This window comes from Pinus tabuliformis, chromosome 9 (genome assembly GCF_031772625.1).
Source record: "Pinus tabuliformis cultivar Carrire ecotype Pingquan chromosome 9, CPIR1, whole genome shotgun sequence".
Taxonomy (NCBI): Eukaryota; Viridiplantae; Streptophyta; class Pinopsida; order Pinales; family Pinaceae; genus Pinus; species Pinus tabuliformis.
In genome coordinates, this window is record NC_142307.1 from 191,247,703 (window position 1) to 191,269,095 (window position 21,393).

Sequence of the window (21,393 nt, forward strand, 5' to 3'; positions counted from 1 at the left end):
GGCCAAACCTCCTCTTTTCAGCTATAAAAGGACCAAGCTCTCATTGGCTGGTCTAGGTTGAGACTTCTTAAGCTAAGGAAATGTTGCTTGGATGAGATTAGTAGAGAGAGTAATGTTATCATGTCAAATTGTTGTTTGCATGAGGAGAGAAGGATTTGAAGCTGGGAGGACGACTTTGAATTGGACATGCATCTACATGGGTTGTAATATTCCTTTCTATGAATAAAAAGTTCTATGTTTTTTCCCATTCATGCATTATGAAATGTACATTGTATTTTTTATTCTATAATGTGTTTAGTTAACAGATCGATATGTATGCTTTGATGGTTTTATGTCTCATCTTGTGTGCAGGTACCTTTCAAGTGAGTTAAGTACAGAAGGGAGTGGCAAAAGCAGTCAAAGGGAAGAGGGATCGAGCGAGAGATCCAGGTTGGTACTTTTTCTCCTCTTTCTTTTATCTGTTAGCTATAGGAAAGGCAATAGAATTACTTTAACTGTTGTTCTAGACTTGCTACTAGGTCTAGGGGTTAGTCGTTTGAAAAGACACTAAATTTGCCCATAGCAGATATCTAATTCAACAATGATTCACTAATTGACCATTATTATTCTTGTTGCGGTAGGATATAACGCATTTAGAAAATGTGTTGACCGTCGATTCTTTTAATTTGACCAAAAAAATTAAAACCCCATGTGTAATGTTAACTTTTTAATTAAAAAATAATTTATTTACTAAATTATTTTAAATTTATATTTTTAGGTTGTGATTGGTTAGCTTAGCTCTAGTCTTATTAATTCATTATTGTAAATTTGTACTTCATCAACTTGAGTTCGTACTGCTGACTCTATACTACTACGCGTTGCTTTGAAAAACACCCCGCAATCATACGTTTTTTGCTTGTTTGTTTCATGGATGGTCATTTTAATGTCCTCCCTTAAACTCATTTAATGTTTTTTGAAGCGGAAATATTTCGATTCATGTCTATAATTTATTGTTTACGGACTAGAAGAGACCTCTGCCTCAGATTCGAAACAATCCTTCTCCTTCATACTGCTTCAACTACCTTGCCTTCTTGATTGTAGTCACTCATGAGGTATCTACCAATGGTGTTGCTAGCTTTCTTCGTGGGTGGGTTTGAGGGGCCGTGCCTTAGGATTATCCAAGAATATGTAAGGTTGCAATGGGGTAATGGTCCTTGTAGAAAAAAAATAATGGCAATTTCCTATCGGTGGGCAATTTCTTTGGAGTCAGGATTGGTATTGCAATAATGCAGGCTAGTACAGACCACCAACTCTGTGTACTTACAGAGTATACAACACACAACAGGGCCAATCCATCCATCCAGGCCTCAAATTTGACGTCCTGAGGGATGTATTTTGGGTTTCAGGATGTATTTGATGGCTGCTAAAAATTTTTACTTGTCAGATTTGATGTCCCTGTTATCTACAACCTATCAAAATGATTTTTGATTTCAAATTTAAATCGTAAAAAATTATGATAACTCTATTGTGTGTGATGGATTCCACTTAGCATAACTTTCAATCCAATAAGTTTGTCATACTCTTAATCTCTCCAGCGTGCCTGTATTAAATCCACAACTCCTCGATAAAGCAAAAGTCCATTAAACATTTATTCATGGGCATCCAAGTTTCCAACTGTTCTGCACTCTCAAGTGTGTGCATGTATTAACTCCAATACAGTGAACGTTGATTAATGAATATTCAATGCCATATCACAATAATTTAGTGCACCCAGATTGTATTCCAATGTAATATTTCTAAAATACAGTCCTGCAGAAACGGGGTTCCCCAATCCCCATCTTCAACTACACCTCGCACCCTGGCCCCTCCCATTTCCCATAGGATTCCAGCACCGCTGCGACCCCATCTCATGCGGGGAAATTACCTTTGGGGCTATAGGAATCATTTCATGAGCCTTTAGATTTTGGTCTACATAGTAAGTGTATATCACAACATACCATCGAGCTAAGGTATATACACACAACATGTATGCGCTAAGACGATGTTCATATGGAGACGAACGTTGGCGAGGACAGCGTAGGGAACTCACCCTCCTTTGCCATAGATATATGGAAGAGTAGCACTTGGAGAGGTTTTTAGTATTACATGGACAAATCTACTCAACACAAATTGGGTAGATGGTTGGGCCTTGACATGCTGGAAGCCATTTATGTTTTGAGGGATTTTTCCATAGAGGGGTTTTACATAGTCTCTTACATACTGAGAATTTATATATTGAATTTATTGATAGGATCGTGGACTAGGAATTTATATATTTAATTTATTGATAGGTTCATGGAGGGTCAGTCGCTACCTACCAAACAGTCCTACCAATTCAGGCCATGCATTTGGCACCTACCCTAGTTTAAATTATGGTACTCTGCAACAAAGGCATTTTGTATTTCTTTCACAATGACATTTTTATATATATTTGACATGTTGGTATTTTGGAAAATATTACTATTCTATTGGATTGTATTTTTCATGCTAACAATGAAGCCACGGATATTGCACATGATCAAATACAAATATGTACCATTTATAATTGTGGAAACTCAGAAGTTTGAAGAAGACATAACCTTACCTTTTAAATATGACATGCAATCTGTTTAAATTTCAACAAAATCTCCCTCCATGCTTGCAGGGTTTGTATTGATTGATTTTATACTTTTTTATCTACAAATTGCTCACTAATGTTGTTCACATTATGGGTATTGTAGAGCATTATGGGTGTTGCCATTTGAGATCTCCCAAAAGCCTCTTCTGATCTGCCCAATGTTTTTGGCGTTGTGGGTATTTTGTAGAAATGGAACGAGAGGAGGAAACGAAATAACAAAAATTTTAAAATTAGGTTACGCCTCCATTGTCAAAAGATGATTTATTTTGTTAATGGAAATCGAAAACTAAAGATCTTGGTTTATTATGAATGGTTCAGATGGGATTTGGATTTTCTACGTGCAATGAAAATCGAAAATCAAAGAGCTTGGTTTATTATGAATGGTTTAGATGGAATTTTCTTCATGCACATGTATCCCTTTTTATTGTTTTTCTTTGATTTTTTCATTTTTTAAGTCATTTTTTTTGTCAATACAATATGTGGTCTAACATTTTGCCATATATTTGTTTTGGAACACTGATAAATTTTTTGGTAGAATATTTTTATTTTTAGAAAACTGAATGTAATTGATCTAATTCATTTCATTTTGTTGTATAATTCAATGTCATATTAATAATAATCTGTTAAAGAGGAAAACAAGTCCAAACCTATCTATATTATAGTTGATTGTGTATCTCAAGTTCCAAATATGATATGTTGTTAATTTGTATGAACTTATCATATGCATTTTGGAACTTCACATATCCAAATTTAGAAGAGGTCAGATAGTGTCTATACTAATTGTACTAAATGCACCCTCTAAACCTTATATTTATTAACATAAACGTGCCTACTCACTTCCTCAAGAGTTGATAGGCCATCCTGATCCTACTAGAACCCCAACCACGGTTTAAAATCTTCTATAGTTTATATAGTTTCTATCGATGCAATAAAGAACTAAAGTATTTTGATGTGTTCTTGACTTATAAAAGAAATGCTAGGACTTATTCCTAATGAGAACTAGAGTATTTTGAGGTTTTCTTGACTTATGAAAGAAATGCTAGGACTTATTCCTAATGAAATCATTGAGGTTTGTAAGTTTGATTGCGCTGGCCAACTTTATGATTGTACATGGTCTGAGGCTAATGAAAATTTAGTTGTTTTAGTTGTTTCAGTCAGTGGTGGCGGAAGTGTTAAAATTTGGGATATATTACTTTGACCTGTAGCAAATCTTTGTTTGAATATTGGAAGAGTATGCACCTGAGGTTGGAGGCATTTTTTATAATAATAAAAAATCAAAATACTAGTGTTTTTTTTAATAATTTAAAATCTCTTTTGGTTTAATGTTGATTTAATTAATCATGATATTTTTTGTTGTTTTTTCAATTAATTGTTTTATTAATTAATGGAAGAAGTTTCCTCAGACATGTAATTTTATTAATCAGAAAAAATAATTACATAATTTGATTTTGCAAGAGTTTACACCTGAACATCCAAACACTCTTGCAATGAGCTATTTATATGTTCCATGTCCTAACTACCTCTAATTATGGATCACTTATTAAATAATAAGTGTCCATTTACAATAAATGTTATTCAAACCAACTAGCTAACAAATCTCCTAAAATAGAGCCTAAGCTACAACACATTTGGAGAGTCATATCGAGTTACAACAAAATATTAATTCTAAACAATTAAACATTCTAGAATAATAATTATTAATTTAATATCAAAAAAATTAATAATTATTTTATTCTAATTTTATAACATATGATAAGATTGTATTTTTGGATCATCTAACATTAATTAAATGAAATTTAAGTTCAAGTTAATATAATTATAACACGCCCGCGGGGCTTTGGATTGACGGTGAATGGGTGCGCTGTTAAGGCACTCCTTGCGATAGGTCACTGGTTCAATTCCTCGTAGGTACTTAGTTTAGTCTTAGCCTATATATATATATATATATATATATATATATATATATATATATATATATATATATATATATATATATATATATATATATATAACACAATTCTTAAATAAGAGATAAAGATTAGTTGTTTTGTTTAGGTTTTCAAATAGATTGTTTTCTCCTTTATGAATTAGATACTTTATTTAAAGAAAAATGAAAATTCATTAAAAATAAATAAATATGATTTCAATCTCATGATATTTTATACAAAGGAAGTAACACTCGAGACTACAAAATTTGAGGAATCTATAATGTTTTATACTAGTAAGAGTGAGAATAAATCATGGATATCTCATTAGTATAGATCTTTTGACCAAAAACATCCAGTATGAGTCTTAGTAGTTTCTTTCTTCATCTATATATATATATATATATATAATTTTTAAAGATACAAAAATATTTTATGACATAAAATAAAATTGAGAATGAAAGAACTTATTCCTTTAATTTGAAAATAAAAGACTATATGATTAGAAAGAGAGAAAAATCTAAACAAAAAATATTACTATGAAATAAAATTGCAACAATTAACATGTTTATGCTAACTTAAGAAAAGCAAGGACTCTTAGAGGAAGATTAATGAAAGTTGAAATGCAAGAGCAAGGAGTTGAAAGAGAGTTTCCACATAAGAGGAGATTAACCCTTACAAATTTGTGTAGAACCTAAAATGAAGAGCATGAAAAATCCAGAAACGTCGTCAAGACAAAGAGGATTTGAAATTCCAGTCAATCCATCTATCCATCCATGACAATATACAAATGGGGGTCTATAACTTTTTGATGTAGACAACACAAAAAACCAGAGATTATATACAGCCAGATGTGCCCTTACACATTCAGTTAATATTTACTGTGAGTGACAAAGATTTAGTGTTTGGTGCAGAGGATTAGTGAAAGCAACCTTTCATGTCGATAAAAATTTGATTATGGATAATAGAAAATATTAATTATTATGTCGTAAGTCAATCATTAGTTTTAGTTTATTGCCTATTTATTGTCTTTCTATCCTGTCTGTTTATTGAATATTGATAGAATACCAGTAATAGGATTATTAACTTACTTTATGGTATTATAAATATTAATATTTATGGGAACAAAATTAAAAAAAAAAAAAATATTTATAATAACAAAATCACAAAAATTTCTTGTAAAAGGAAATTCCAAGAGATTTTGTTACTGGAGATTTTAAACAAATCTCGCTGAATGCACCTAAAATTCATCAACAATGACGTCCGTTTACGTGTACACTGTGTAAGGCTATAGCGTCTGGCCCATCCCTACTGAAACCATCCATTCAAATTTCGTATATTTGAGATGCAGGAATGTATTTAATATTATGATCATTTAATAGGATATTTATTAGTCGTGAGAAAGTTGAAAATGATCGCTACAAGTTTACTTAGCTACAAGTTTACTTATATTTTGCATAGAATAAATTAATGTGAGAAGTGATTCAACTTTTAAATAAATACGATCAATTCTGGGAGACAAGAACAACTTTTCATAATTTGACTAACTAAATTTAAGCTCAAAACACATTAAATTTAGTAATGTTACAAATACTTTCAGAAGTTTTTCAAGCTAGTAATACAAATTTCTTTAAATGGTGAATTATTTCCATTGTCAAATAGATGTTTTCAACTACAAGTAAAAGTAAGCAATGTTCCACCAAGGTTCCGAGACGAGGGGGCGAGGGAGCGAGGGGGCGCGGGAGCGGCCTATGCAAAAGCTCCCTACCATTTTTTAGGAAACGTGGGGGAGCGTCAAGGTCTTAAAAATTTATAAATATAAAATATAATTTATTAATTGAGCCCACTATGACAATTTGGGTTGAATTGAAAAGCTGCAAAGCAAGATCATTGATATGAATTCCTGGAGCAAGAAAGCAATGAATTTGAAAATTTACACAATCCTTCTTAGAAGAAAACTTAAACAAATAGAGAACTGTCCTTCTTAGAAGAAAACTTAAACATAGAGAGAACTCAGAACTATAGTGGATTATGTATAATGATTTTGAGAAACTGGACTTTTAAGTTCATGACATATTAGTTAGGCAGGCCGTAGATTTTCAACTAATAATATTAATATATGAATAGCCTATTTGGCAATGCTTCCATAGGACTAGCCCATAGGTCTGATATACCTTCACAATTCTGTTTTAGATATTGCTAACCTAGAGAAAAAGTCTAAAAGAAATCATTTTTGGAACTTGGACTAAATGGAACTTGGATGCTTTTTCCACAGGTAAAGACCATAGGCCTAATATAGTAATAGGCTGACTGTCTATTGTTTATTCAGTTCCCAGGTAACCATTGCGACAGCCATAACCTTGTGCCATAGATTTTTCCATCGGCAATCTCATGCAAAAAATGATAGACATGTAAGTGGAAGTTACTTTCTTCTTTTCATGTTGTTAGATTGCTTAGTTAGTTTCCATTTTACAGATCCTGCTGGTTTCTTTCTTTGAGCGAATGTTTATTTTGAACCCTTTAAGTTCTCATGGGATCAAAATTAGATGTCAAGGCAGAATTTTGAGAAATCATATAGGAAAGTAGTTGGGTGGCTGGTGGAATATTAACATTCTGTATTTTAATCAGGTCTTATTATATCAACAATATTATATTTCAGTCAGGTCTCATCAACACAACGCATGGTAGTCAAGGAGGCAGTCTTTTAAGTTTTTACAAGTCGGATTTTTCACCCATACTTGTGGTTAATTGGTTCCTGGAAACAAAATAGTCAGATCCACTTTTCAGAACATGTGACAATAGGCTCTTTTCCTAAACCTACTATCACCATGAACGGGGAGAGCCCATATTGAACCGATTCAAGGTCTTCGTTTTCCTAGCTTGCACTTTCAACAAATTGTATTAATTCACTGACTTTTTTTAGGTAATTTATCTTTTGTATACAATTCCTAATACAATCAATAATGATACAGACACTATTTATTAAAATCTGAACAGTGAAATCCAACGCTGTGAGTGGAGCACTCAACGAACTTGCAAAGGTTCTGAGTGTGTTGTTCATGGTTCAAGGTGCCGTTTTTATAACATGAAACAACGATTTTCCAAAACCCTAAACGTTAATTAACTCTTAATTAAAGATTAAAGTTCAACATTTAGTCAATTAAAATGGTTTTTAATGCATTAAAGGTGTGCCATGTCCCCCCTCGTCCCCCCACGCCCCCCCACGTCCCCTCTCGTCCCCCCACGCCCCCCTTTTTGGAAACGCCCCCTCAGGGAAGGGAAACGTTTCCCTGGCACGTCCCCCCAAGTTTCCTCCATTTTGGGAACATGGGGAAACGTCCCCTACTCGTCCCCAAGTCCCCGGAGCGCGGGGGTGCGAGGAAACTAGACCCCTAGGGCGGGGGGGGCGAGTCCCCGTGGAACACTAAAAGTAAGAAGACACATGTGCGTGTCAAATTCATGTTGAATATTTTGGAAATTATTTTTTTTAATTCAAAAATCTTAAATGTTATATATTTTGGTATATTTATTTATTTTGTATCTTCAAATATTTATTTAATTATTTTACATTTTTCAATTTATATTCAATTTCAATTTTTAAAATAACACAATTATAAAATTACCATATAAATTCTCAAATAACATATAAAATCATATAAAATAATAAATTATATCATATAAAAAATAATATCAATTAATATGTATTAACTACATTTACTAACAACATTTCTTAATATCTTTATACTAATTTATTATTAATCACATTTTAATTTTGATTCCAAAATCTCACTTTTAATTACACTCATTTATATTTTTAAAGTGAAAATTTAATGACACTCATTTAAATTTTTCATGTGAAAATTTATATTGTTAAATGGTTGAGATAATAGACCAACCTCAACGTTATCGCTTATTAGAATAATGACAATTTTAGTCAACATACTTGTGGACTAGACTCAAAATCCATTGATAGAATTATGCCCAACTTGATAGAATTCCCACCAACTTGTCATAAAATGAAATGTTCTTATTCAAAAGTGAACTTTTTTCATCATGAGCACCTTGATCATTAAATACTTGAAATCACAATCTTTTAAATATCCCTAATTGTCACTCAACACTATTATGTAATGGTAAACAAAATTACTATTATACATTATTTAAATTACATTTTTTTAAATTTCCCCAAATTCTCCTATTGAATGCAATGTTCAAGTTTGAAATATATGGAAGTATGATTTAAATTATATTTTAAAGAATTTCATTAAATTATCTTAATGAATGAAACATTCCACTTTGAAAAATATGGAAGAAATTAGAAAATGTAAGCATTAGCTAAATTATTATTTTACATCACATAGATTACATAAATTTTAATCTAGATTTTAATTATATTTTTTTCAAAGTTAGTGAGATAATGGGTTAGTTAAATTATTATTTTTTATATTATTTAAATGATATTTTTAATATGTCTCGTTAAATACTTTATTCATTTTGAAAAATTATAAGGTAATTAATGCAAATGTAAATTTTTATATTTTTTATAATATATTGGAATCTAATTATGTAAATAATGATGAAATTGTACTAGTCAATTTTACTTAAAATCAAATAAAAATTACTCTCTTCATATCACCTAACATTAATAATATAACTGTGCTAGTATTACAACTTTAACATTTTCTTAATTCATTAGTTCGTTTAAACATTAGCTATGCCGCCTTATTATGATCTATATTGCTCTCATCTTTATTAAAAATAATATAATTATTAAAATAAATGGCTGGAAAATTTCCAACCATGGGCGATACTGGACAAACATGTATGTTGACTTTTGAACGATGATATTTGGAGTAACGAACACGGACAAAAACAGATGTTGACTTGACGTTTGAGTCATGGGATTCAGCATTGAGTGGGAACAACGGCTCTCATGTGAATGGGCTAAACGTATATGCTTCGGGTATGCGGCTGAGTCACGGGGGTCAACGACCTTTGAAAGTGATGAGAAAAATCTGAGAGGAATCTGATTTTGTTCATTTATAAATTTAATTTATATTCTATATGAGATAGAATTTATGAGGTATAATATTAATTGACTTATATATTATTAAAGTTAATTATTTTGAAAGGAACGGAAAATAATATATATTTTTGGAAAATTTGTTTTATTTATAAATTTAATTTAGATTATATATAATATAAAATTATGAACTAAAATATTTACAAATTATTGGAGGAGGAGTTGTAGATTACTAGTTAGGTAATTTTTATTTAGGAGATCACATATTAGAGGTTTATTAATTAAGTTAATAATCACATATATAGAATTACAATTTAGTTGAACAGATTTTTAAACTATAATATTGGAAAATTAATAAAAATTAATTAAATTAAAGTTTATTAGAACTTCATAATAAGAATTACTATGTGTAAAGCTTATGGTATCCAAGACTGAGGATGACAACATCCTCTTGTTATACAGTAGTTAATTTTTCCATCGTAGTTAAAGAATTAATTCATTCTAACATTAAAACTAAACCCTCAACCTGATCTAAACTCAAGCCCGTGCTCAACAGAGTTTCAAAATATATATGTCCCTAGACCTGATATAATCTCAAGCGCATACTCAACAGAGTTTCAAAATATATATGTTTGAAAATATATGTTAGAAGGGTTTGGTTGAAGCACAAACTTGTTGTGGTAAAGACTCGGGAACTGTACAGAGATATGTTCATGCTCAACTCTCAGTTCCATTAATGAGAACTGAATAAGGTAGGGATCTCATGCACTTTTACTGTCTTCGATTCAATTTCGTTATTTCACCCCTGTTTTCATGTTTCGGGCCATCTTGGGCTCTCAGAATCAAAGAATAGTCATTAATTATGGGTTCTATCTCTGAATTTAGGCCTGGCGTCCAATCCACGGTTAAATTTAACTAGAACTTGAAGAATAGAGATGTTTTCTGTTCAATTTTTATCAAAATCACACTCGAATTTCAGTATTTGAGGTGATGCTCGCAGGCGATGCCGTGGCCATTCTCGTCTCAGGAGCATTCACACGTGGATACAAGGACAATCCTGGAGGTAGTACCACTCGTGAAGCTATTTTGGAAGGCAGCAAAGCATGTGCTGAGATACCTCAAAGGCACATCTGAGTTCAAATTGTGGTACAGACGAACAGAGGGAGTGAAGCTTCAGGGCTTCATAGATGTGGATTAGGTAGGGAGTCCATCAGACCGGAAAATCACTTTTGGAGGAATCTTCACCTTGGTTCAGCTGTAGTTTCCTGATACAGCAGGAAACAGAGATTAGTTGCACTTAGCTCAATAGAGGTTGAATACATGGCTGCTAGTTAGGCTGCATGTGAGGCCATTTGGATGCAGAAGATTCTACTGGGATTGTTTGGTCAGAGGATGGATCCTACAGTGATATACTGTGATAACGAGAGTTGTATCAAAGTATCTAAGAATCCAGTTTTTCATGATAGGTCCAAGCACATTGATATCTGGTATCACCATCTTCAAGACTGTGTGGTCAAGAGGATCATGTTGTTGATGTATGTTTCGACCGAGGAGCAAGATGAAGATATTTTGACTAAGGCATTGTCAAAATTCAAGTTCGAGTTCCAGAGAGACAGGATTGGGGTTACTGATAATCCCTTTCTTGTTGAGAGGGAGTGTTGAAAATAGCAACAAGAATTGTTAAAAATACCACTGCTATAAATAGCAGTTCAACCAGTGTTGAACATAACTATAAGGAATGAAAAATGAAAGTGCTAAAAATAGCATTTCGGATACCTTCCTATTTTAGTTAGTCCCTGAACTAAAATAGTGAAGTAAAATTTGAATTTGATCTTAGCAACTATTTGTAAAATAATTAATTAATTCATCTTGAGTTAATTAGTTAAGGAAAATCAAACATGAAGTCAATGTGGGGACATGCAATAGTTTCTCCATTAATTGAGGAATTTATCCATCAGTTAAAGAGATAAGGATGAGTTGTAATATTGAGTTGTAATTAATTGACTTAGTTAACTGAGTCAAGTTCAGTTAGATTAATTCAAACAGTTTGTTGAATTAATGTAAGTTCAGTTAGTTAATGCTTGCATGCATGTAACTACTGCACTTCAAATAACTGAGTATTCTCTCATAAATAGCTCATGCATGTCAGTTCAGACAGAGACCTAGTTGACATCAGATGAAGGGGCAGTGTATTATCAGTTGCTAGAATATTCCATTTTGAATATTCCTTGCATGCAGAAGGAATTCTTTCCTTGAGCACTGCGCAGTATCTCCTTCAGTTCTGTGCAGTTATTTCTGAGCCAAGTGAGCAGTGTGAGGTGGGAATTCTCACAAGTGGAAGCACTGGACCCCAAGAAAAACTATGTAAGGAAATAGGAGGCTTGGAGGGCAGAGGAGAAGGTTGTGAGAGCCTTTGATTGTCTATAAGCAGTATTTTTTGATTGCAGAGAGAGCAGGATAGCTTGAGAGTTGATTCTTTTGTAACTTGAACAAGATTTCCACTTGTATGATAATACAGAGTTAGGGTTTTAGGCTGAGGCTTTCCCCAGGTTATTTCTTATGTGTTATGTGTGATTGATTTCTCATTCTCAACTATATGTGTACTCTTGATCTTGCTTAATTCGATTAAGCTTCCGCAAAGTTTGTTGTAGAAGTAGATCTTATATTTTGCTTTAGTATATTACATAATCTGTTGATCTACAGTGGTAATTTCTACAGTGGTCGCCATATTCTTCTTTCCTTGAGGTCATATTATCAGGAAAAAAATACCGAATTTGGAAATGAGCAAAGAGATGGGGGTAGGTGGTGCTACCTCCAGTATCTTGTACAAATTATTTCCCAAGGTAACAATGATAGCACAAGGCCTTGACTCATACACAGCATGTCACTTCCACAAGTATGGTTGGCCTAATAATACATCACAAACATCAAGAGTATCATCGTCACATAATACCTCATCCGAGAAGAGATTGATGCTGTATGGAAAGCGGCATTGTTGGCCAACACGAAGATCCCGTCCTTGGTGAAGCCACCCGATGGTATACAGTTGTAGGTCTGTTGTGGTCGGTAAGCCTAGCCGCTTCATGACCTCTGCTGAAATGAGGTTTTTTTGGCTCCCGATATCAATAATGAACTGTAGCAGGGAACCCTTTACCCACATCTGGGAGTGGAAGAGGCGCTCCTCCTCTGGATCTTCGGGTTCCTCCTTCTGTATCTTTGTGGTGGAAATGGTGGCATTGGGCTCTGCATAGATAATCTACTTCCCTTTGTCATTCCCCATTTCAGGTTTTGACTCAAAGTCGGAACATGCATCTGATTCAGAAGCCTTCAGCTCGGCCACCAGTGACTGCTTGGGCCGACACTCACTTGTGTTATGAGTGGAGCTCTTATGGAGCTCACACCACTTTCCTGTGTCCTTCTTCGGCTTCACGGTGTTGTTCTTTGCTTGCAACTTTGGCAGGTTGTCCTGGGCCATCCCGCCTTGGCTTTGTCCTTTGTTCTACAATTTGGGGGCACCTTTCCCTTGATTCGAATACGTAGATCCAAAGTCTCATTTTTTCTGTTTAAGCTTCTACTTGATCTTAACATTGTATTTGTGTGTCGTGCCAAGCAAGGAGATGTCCAAGAACTCCATCTCATCCTAGATGTACCTATGCAGGCAATCGCGATACTTGAGTACCAAATATTTCTTAGAATCCTCGATACCCAATTTTGTGCGAAGGGTATGAAAAAAATGGTAAACTATGGCATGTCTTGATCCCTTTTGTGCCGCAGTGTGGTCCACTTTACATATTTATCCTCATAGCTCCCGACAGGGTAGTACTGCTCCTTGATGGCATCCCAGAACGAATTCCAAGTGGGTGCAGCTGAAAACAATGAGGGAGTACTTTCATCCCTCTACTCACAGTATGTTTCACACTAGTCCTTGACATGGGGGGCAACTTTAAGAAGAGCAAAAGTAATATTTTCCCGACTGGAAAAATCATGAATAGAAAAATATCCTTCCAGCAGATTTAACCATTTATCTACGCTGTCTACATCTATTTGGCCCTCAAATGTGGGAATGTCAAAGTTTACTTGTACCTTAAAAGGAATGGTGCCTCCAGAGTGGTTGTTGGATGTGCATGTGTTGCCAGTGGGCAATCGTTGAAGGATTTGGGCAAAGTTATCCATCATCGCATACCTTTGTCTGACGAGGGCCTCCTCAAGCAATATTTTGATAGGATACATTGCTACCTCATCTTTCTTTTCTTCCCCAATGGGTGGTCGTTGGGGTTTGTGACGCTGATCTTGCAAAGGTTCAACCAGATCGATCCCTAACTCCTTATACCCCAACCTTGTTGGGGAGATGGAAAGAAGGATCGAGAAAGAGCAGATCACTATAATACCACCAATCTGAATTTAAATAGGAACACAACAAATTACAGATATAACCATAAACAGAGATGCAATAGAAATAATACTTCATTTCATTAATATCGAAGGACTGAAATATGCTTACATATAGAATGGAAATAAACTAGCTCGGGCGATGGTAGCTTATCTCTGAGAAGAGATGTGGCAGCTACATGCCTCTGAACTGAGTTACAATGAGGCTTGAAGGCCTATTTATTATTGAGAAACAATGGAAAACCCACATACATCCAAAAGCCTAACCCTAGGAGATGAAACGTCAAACTATGGGCCCTGTTGGGGTAAATTGGTACATCAACTTCTCGGGGTCGTAACTTTGGCATACGATCTTCGTTTAATGCACATGATACCTCATTCGAAAGATCTATCCGAAGACTACAACTCTTGACAATGAATATCGAGATAAAAATTGATATTCATTACAGTGATTTTACAAAGAAACATCATTTAGGGCCTCAAAACAGCTTTGAAAGTTCAGGACCCAAAAAAGTGCCAAAAATATTAAATTTTGCTACAACTAAGGAAATTGAAAAACTACAAGAAACCATGGTGGGGGTCCAAGTGGAATAGGCGGGTGGCCACCAATATCCACCTGGATCATAATGTATATCCATGTCTTCTTTTCAGCCATGTTCTTATATTCTTTAAAAATATTCAAAGACATTACTATTTTCCTGATAAATTAAACCCTTATGAATCTAGTTCCATCATCAGTGAGAATAAAGAAATAATAAACTCCACAAAGTGACTCAATTTCCATGGCACCACACATCAATATGCACTAGATTAAGAATTTATCTTTTCCTTTATTCAATACTTTAAGAAACTTTTCCCTAATTCATTTCCTTATCCGCGTGCACCCTTTATATGCAACATGTTCATTCTTAAAATTTTGATGATCCTAAACCATTTCTTTCTTTTGAAGTAACATAGGATGATCATGATTTAGATAACCGTATTTTTAATGCTATTAAGTTATTCCATTAACATAGTTTCTTTTGAAGTAACATAAGGTCATTACGATTTAGATGACCCAATTTTTAATACTATTAAGTTATTCGATTAACATAGTTGTTCATGACAATAATTTATGTTCCTTTTATGTAATACCAAACGTGTATAAGCCTCCCACTTTGATTGTTATTGCTATGACTTTGTAGTGATCCTATATGTCCTTCACAAAACATCGTTACTTAATAAATTTAGCTTTTAACTCTTGATCTACAATGGTGGAAACTGAAATTAAATTCTTCTTTATTCCTAAGACATATGTTACATTCTATAGTTGTTTCACATGACCACTTGCGCAAGTCACATATGCATATTCATAACCTTTAATTACATGTCATTTATTATCTCCTAGATATATATTAGCACAATTATTGTTCTCATGAAATGTTTGAAGCTAATCCATATTGCATTCCATCAGAATATAAATACTATAATCAATAAATTATCTACCAATATCATTAGTTTATGTTAAGAAAGCAAAAAATTGAACAAAAGAACTTGAGATTTTTGAAAATATTACTAATTGTTACATCTCTACCAAAAAATATTCATGAATGTCTTCCATTTTGAACTCATCAAACTTTGTTTTCATACAATCCTTAGCATAATGTCCAAAATCGCCACAATATAAGCATTCGCCACTCCTCTCTACATTAGCATCTATTCTTTTTCATCTATGATTTTGAATGTGACTTACCTCATTAACTCATTTTTAATAGTTTTCCTTTATATGGTCATCTTCCCATGGCTAAGAGCACCAATTTTGAACTCTAAATTTATTGATTCTTCATTCTTCCTCTTGCAATAGAATATTTGATGGTTCATTAAATGTAGGTACTTTTTCCCTAGTTACAAGACTAATGATAAACATTTAATATTCCTCCAACATGTCATTTAATGTAATGAGTAGTGCTTGAAATCGTTTTTCGATATCAGTAAGTTTATATTTAAGATTTTTTTATTGTAGAACAAAAATTATTTATATTTTCATTTTCCTCCAAGTTCACTTTTCAAAGAAACACTCTACTTGTATTTGTTGTTTCGTACAGTTTAAGTGTTTCCCAATTTTGATGGATGTTTTAAATACATTCCTTAATATATGTGCAAAAAGATGTTATCCTTCAAAAAAATTCTCAAGAACACCTCCACTTTAGTCTCTCATTGCTCCCAAACTCAAATTGATGTTGTTGGGGCTATTGGTTTGGCTTCATCTCCAAAAACAATTTCACAAACATTATACCAAGAATGCATCTTAAAATTCAAACTTGCATAGTTTTTCTCATCTAGCTTAGTTGGTTCATTTAAATATGAATTCACCAATAAATTATTTTCTATCTTATATCTTATAGGCTCAATAAAAAAAATATTTCCTTCTTTCTTAAATATTCTCTTATTTTATTATTTATTAACCTATAAAAGATTCACTCATTTTTTAATTTGTATTTAACCAATTTTTAATTTGTATTGAACAATTGAATACAAAAATAGCCACTATTTAGATAAAGTCATGAAAACATTACCTCTTTCTCTATTTTAACCATCGATTACTTCACATGTCTTTAAACATACTTTTTCCCATAATCTTTTCACCTAAAGATTAGATTGATGGCTTTTCGTATTTTTTGGAAGAAATTAAGAGTTATGGTTGACGTCGGAAAATTCCACTCAGCTGCAATTCATAGTTATTAGTGATGATGCCTTTGCTCAAACTCTCTATCCATTTGTCAACTCATCTAGGGATCGCTATGGTGGCCGTAGTAGCCATCAGCAGGTTACAATCGTATTAATGGTGGATCATGAAAAATAGCGACACTCCAAATGGTTGGCGGCTGCTAGGGTTTGGACCTCTTTGGCAATGGATAATGGCTTTATTACTAGCCAACTTCCTCAACTCTCTAATTAAATTGGTCCTTGTTCCATTCAACACCAGCGGAAATCTTCTGTCAAAACCATTCACTAGGTTGATAACGATGGCTGGAAACTAGCTCTTGCGTAATAATTTTTGTAATAATCTTTAAAGTTTAAACCTCATCTTTGATACTAAATTAGAAGAACAAAAACACTGTGTTGGCATTATGATTTCTGGTTTGGCTCTATGGTTCATGTGTTGTACTTGATGGCAACTCATACAGGTGGCAAAACTCTGATCAGGCTCCCAAAATGATAAAAATTAAGAGATCTGCATGTGCTCAGTGAAAAGCATGCGTACCCGCAGGTACGCCGTGCAGGAAATGCAGTCATACCCGCAGGTTACCCGTTCAGAAGGTGCGGTCCCCTAGTTCACTCACTTCAAGGCAGAGAAGCGCGCTCATATGGGGTTTCTTATGTATGGCCCGTGGTATTTAGCCCGTCGTTCATGATCCTATGGTTTTGGCCCGTAGTATAGGATCTATTTTAGCCCCGGTTTGGATCCCTTGTTTTGGTTATTTGATGGTTTTGTCCCATGGTGTGAATGAGGGCTTGACTATAAATAGGGAAGGAGATCACTTGGCCAAGATATCTTTTGCAAATTGAATATCTTAAGATCTGAAATATTGGGTTATCGGTTTAAAAGCTTGATCTATATCAAAGTGAAGTTGAAAGTGAATCTATGAAGTGTGATCTCTCGGGCGCATGATCAGATCTGGGCATATGACTATCTGTGGCACACAGGTGGACTGCCAATTTGGCCCTAATCAGAGGTTCGCAGGTGATTAACGGTGCAAGTGCGAGGGTACGCATAGCAGAAGAAGGCGCAGTGCATGGGTACGCAGCGCGACAGAAGTCCAGGTGCGGTGGTTCGCAGTGAAGAGAAAGCATAAGCGCGGAGGTACGCTGTGCGACAGAAGCCGCAGGTGCGGGGACACAGTGAAAGTACGCGGCACAATAGAAGAAGTAACTGCGGAGGCATAGTGAAAGTACGTGGCACGATAGAAGCAGTGACTGCAGAAGCACAGTGAAATTACGCGACGCGATAGAAGTAGTGGGTGTGGGGGCACAGTAGAGGTACGCGGCGCATTTAAAGGCACAGTGCGTAGATACGCAGTTCAGTTCAAGGCTCTCTGCAGGGATACACAGAGGTGTAGAAGGTGAAGTGCGTAGCAACGCATGCCAGATAAAGAAAAATTGCGGATCTGTATTAAGGCATTTATTTGACTGACTTTTCTCTGTTGATAAGGCGTTCTGGGTTTAGTTTATTGTTACTATTGATCTGGTTACTGCAGTTGACTGGGTGATTTACTTGTACTTGATGATCATTTGATGTTTATGGATCGATTTTGAAAATTTATGAAAAATGATCCTTGAAAGAAAAGAAGTAGGGGGTTGTAGCTCCCTTCCAGGAAAGACTGGAAAATGAGAGAGAGTTGTAGCTCTCTACAGGTTGCAGCCTGCGTACTGGTAAAGGACTGCACCAGTACAAAATCATTGTAAAAAGAGTTTCTAATTTGAAAGAAGATAGAGACATATTGCAGCAGGTGGTTTTCACCCACATTGGGTTTCCACCTTATATCTGGTGTTCTTTTGCGTGACTATCGGTTTTTCTTGTTCATGCTCATTATTTTATGGTACTGACATACAAGAATAATTCAAAGTATAAATAAGGAAGATTTATTAAAAGAACTTGATAATACTGATTCACCCCCCCCCCTCTCAGTATTATTTCCAACAATTGGTATCAGAGCAGGTTCTTCAGAGAAGCTTGATCGCTTGAAGGAAGATCATTCATCATGAGCAACTACGAGAGGGAAGCATCAATCAGGCCACCAATTTTTGATGGGACAAACTTCAATTATTGGAAGGTAAGAGTTACTGCCTATCTTCAATCTCTTGGTACAGAAGTTTGGGATATCATAGATACAGGCTACACTTTTCCTTCAGCTACTCCTACAAATCCAGCCGAAAAGAAGAAATATGAAACAAATGCTAAAGCAGTCAATACTCTGCTGGGATGCTTATCTCAAACAGAATTCGTGAAGGTTATGCAATATAAATCCGCAAAAGAAATATGGGACAAGATTGTCTTGAGCTACGAAGGAGATGAACAGGTAAAGCGTGCTAAACTTCAAACCCTCAGGATTCAGTATATGAATCTCAGAATGTATAATGATGAAAGTGTGGCTAGCTATTTCCTTCGGGTAGACGAGATTGTAAATTGCATGAAAAACTTGGGTGAAGAAATAAAAGAGGCTATTGTGGTTGAAAAAGTTCTAAGATCATTGTCCCCCAAGTTTGAATCTAAAGTGTCTGCAATAGAAGAAAAGGAAAATCTACAAACTCTTAATATGTCTCGGCTACACGGAATTCTAACTACTTATGAAATGAGAAAGGGAGGTCCATCAGACAGGAGAGAAGCTGCTTTCAAGGCTTCAGGCAAAGGAGACTACTATGAAGCAAGTCACGTGCCAGAAGAAGAAGAAGAATCAAATTTTGTCAGAAATCTTCAACGGGGTACTGGAAGGTTCAGAGGTAAGTTACCTTTTAAATGCTTTGCTTGTGGAAGAGTAGGTCATTATGCTGCGAAATGTCCTCATAAGGATAAGATTGACAAAGGAAAGGAACCTGCTAGATGGAACAAGAAACAGAATGCAAATAAGAAAAGCTACTACACTCATGAAGATAGTGATGGTCTATCAAATAGTGATGAAGATGAACGAGGTAATGACTATAAACTTTTAATGGCATTTGAAGATGATGATTACATGGATGCTATAGATGTGGATAGCTTTTATGAAGAAATTTCTAGACTCAAGACATGTATAGAAGAAAAGAATATGATCATTGATACTCTACAATTTCAAATTGATGAAAAAGAAAAATATCTTGAAAAGTTAGAAGGTGAAATTGTTGGTCTTAGAAAAGAGATTGAGAAAACAAAGGCTATTAATCTTAAGTTTGTCAAAGGATCTGAAACTCTGGATGAGATCATCAATGTACAGCGTTCTCCTCTAAACAAGACAGGTCTGGGGTATAATGGAGAAACTTCTCAACCATCCACCTCAAAGAGTTATCTTGATGCAACAAGAAGGAATGAGCAAAAGCACAATGGAGATCACCAGGTAAAACAGGGACGAATTACATCAAGAACAAACAAAGACTATCAGGTAAACCAGGGGCAATCCGTCTTAAGGATGAACAAAAGCTACAACCAGCCACAGATAAAATCCTCTCAATTTGCTTCAAGAATGGATGACAATAGAAATTACAATCATTTGGCCGGAAGATTTGATAACCGCAGAAGTTTCTTCAATGGACAATGCTTATCTTGCCATAACTTTGGTCACAAAGCAGCTCAATGTGTTGCATATAAAACAATCATGACTAGAGAAGCTCAAAAACAAATAAGTATGACCGGGATTACAAAAAGGACCTATAACAACTTTTCGGCTCTTGAAAATGAAGTTGAATGTTTTATTTGCAATAACGTTGGTCATGAAGATTCTGAATGCAGGAGCAGGTTTCAGCAGACAAAGGAACAAGCCTCAAACACCAAAACATGAAGAATAAAGGAACAACAAACAGAAAGATGTGGGATAGCATTTTATGCAGAGGGACAGGAAAATATATGGTACATTGACAGTGGATGTTCGAAGCATATGACAGGTGATAAAGAAAAACTTGAATCATATTCTGCTTTAGAAAAGGGAAAGAAAGTTTCTTTTGGAAATGATACTCCTGCAGCTATAAAAGGAAAAGGCACTGCTCAGTTAAAAGAAAAGGTCAAAGCTGGAAATGTTTTGTATGTTGATGGATTGAAGCATAATCTTCTGAGTGTCAGCCAGATGTGTGATCAAGGAACCGAGGTGATATTTAGATCAAATGGATGTCTTGTTCGTGATCTTGATACAGGTGAAACAATGATCAAAGGTAAAAGAACTCCAAATAATCTATACATATTTGAAGAAGGACAACAACAATGCTTTTTGAGCAAGGATGATGAACACTGGTTATGGCACTGGAGGTTGGGGCATCTAAGCTTTTCACAAATAAGGAAAGCATGCAAATATCAGGCAGTTCGTGGTCTTCCAGATATCAAAATCCCAGACAACACCATATGCAAATCATGTCAGTTTGGAAATCAAACCAGAACTAACTTTCTGGAGAAGGAAGGATCAGCTAGCATGCCTCTTGAGCTAGTACATATAGATGTATGTGGTCCATTCAGGAAAAGGACACCTCGAGGAGAAGAATACTTGATATTATTCATTGACGATTTCTCCAGGTTTGTCTGGTTAGGACTTATGAAGCACAAAGATGAAGCATTCGAAAAATTCAAATCCTTTAAAGCCTTGGTTGAAAATGAATTAGGATACAAAATTAAGTGCCTCAGGTCCGACAGAGGTGGGGAGTTTACCTCAAATGAATTTTTCGATTTCTGTGAAGAACATGGGATAAGAAGAGAATTCTCT

The 21,393-nt window shown here is 34.7% G+C and overlaps 1 pseudogene; it reads left to right on the forward strand.

Moving 5' to 3' along the window:
- Positions 1-2,028: 2,028 nt before the first annotated feature.
- Positions 2,029-2,631, forward strand: LOC149147788 (protein RER1B pseudogene; annotated as a pseudogene).
- The last annotated feature ends 18,762 nt before the right edge of the window (positions 2,632-21,393 follow it).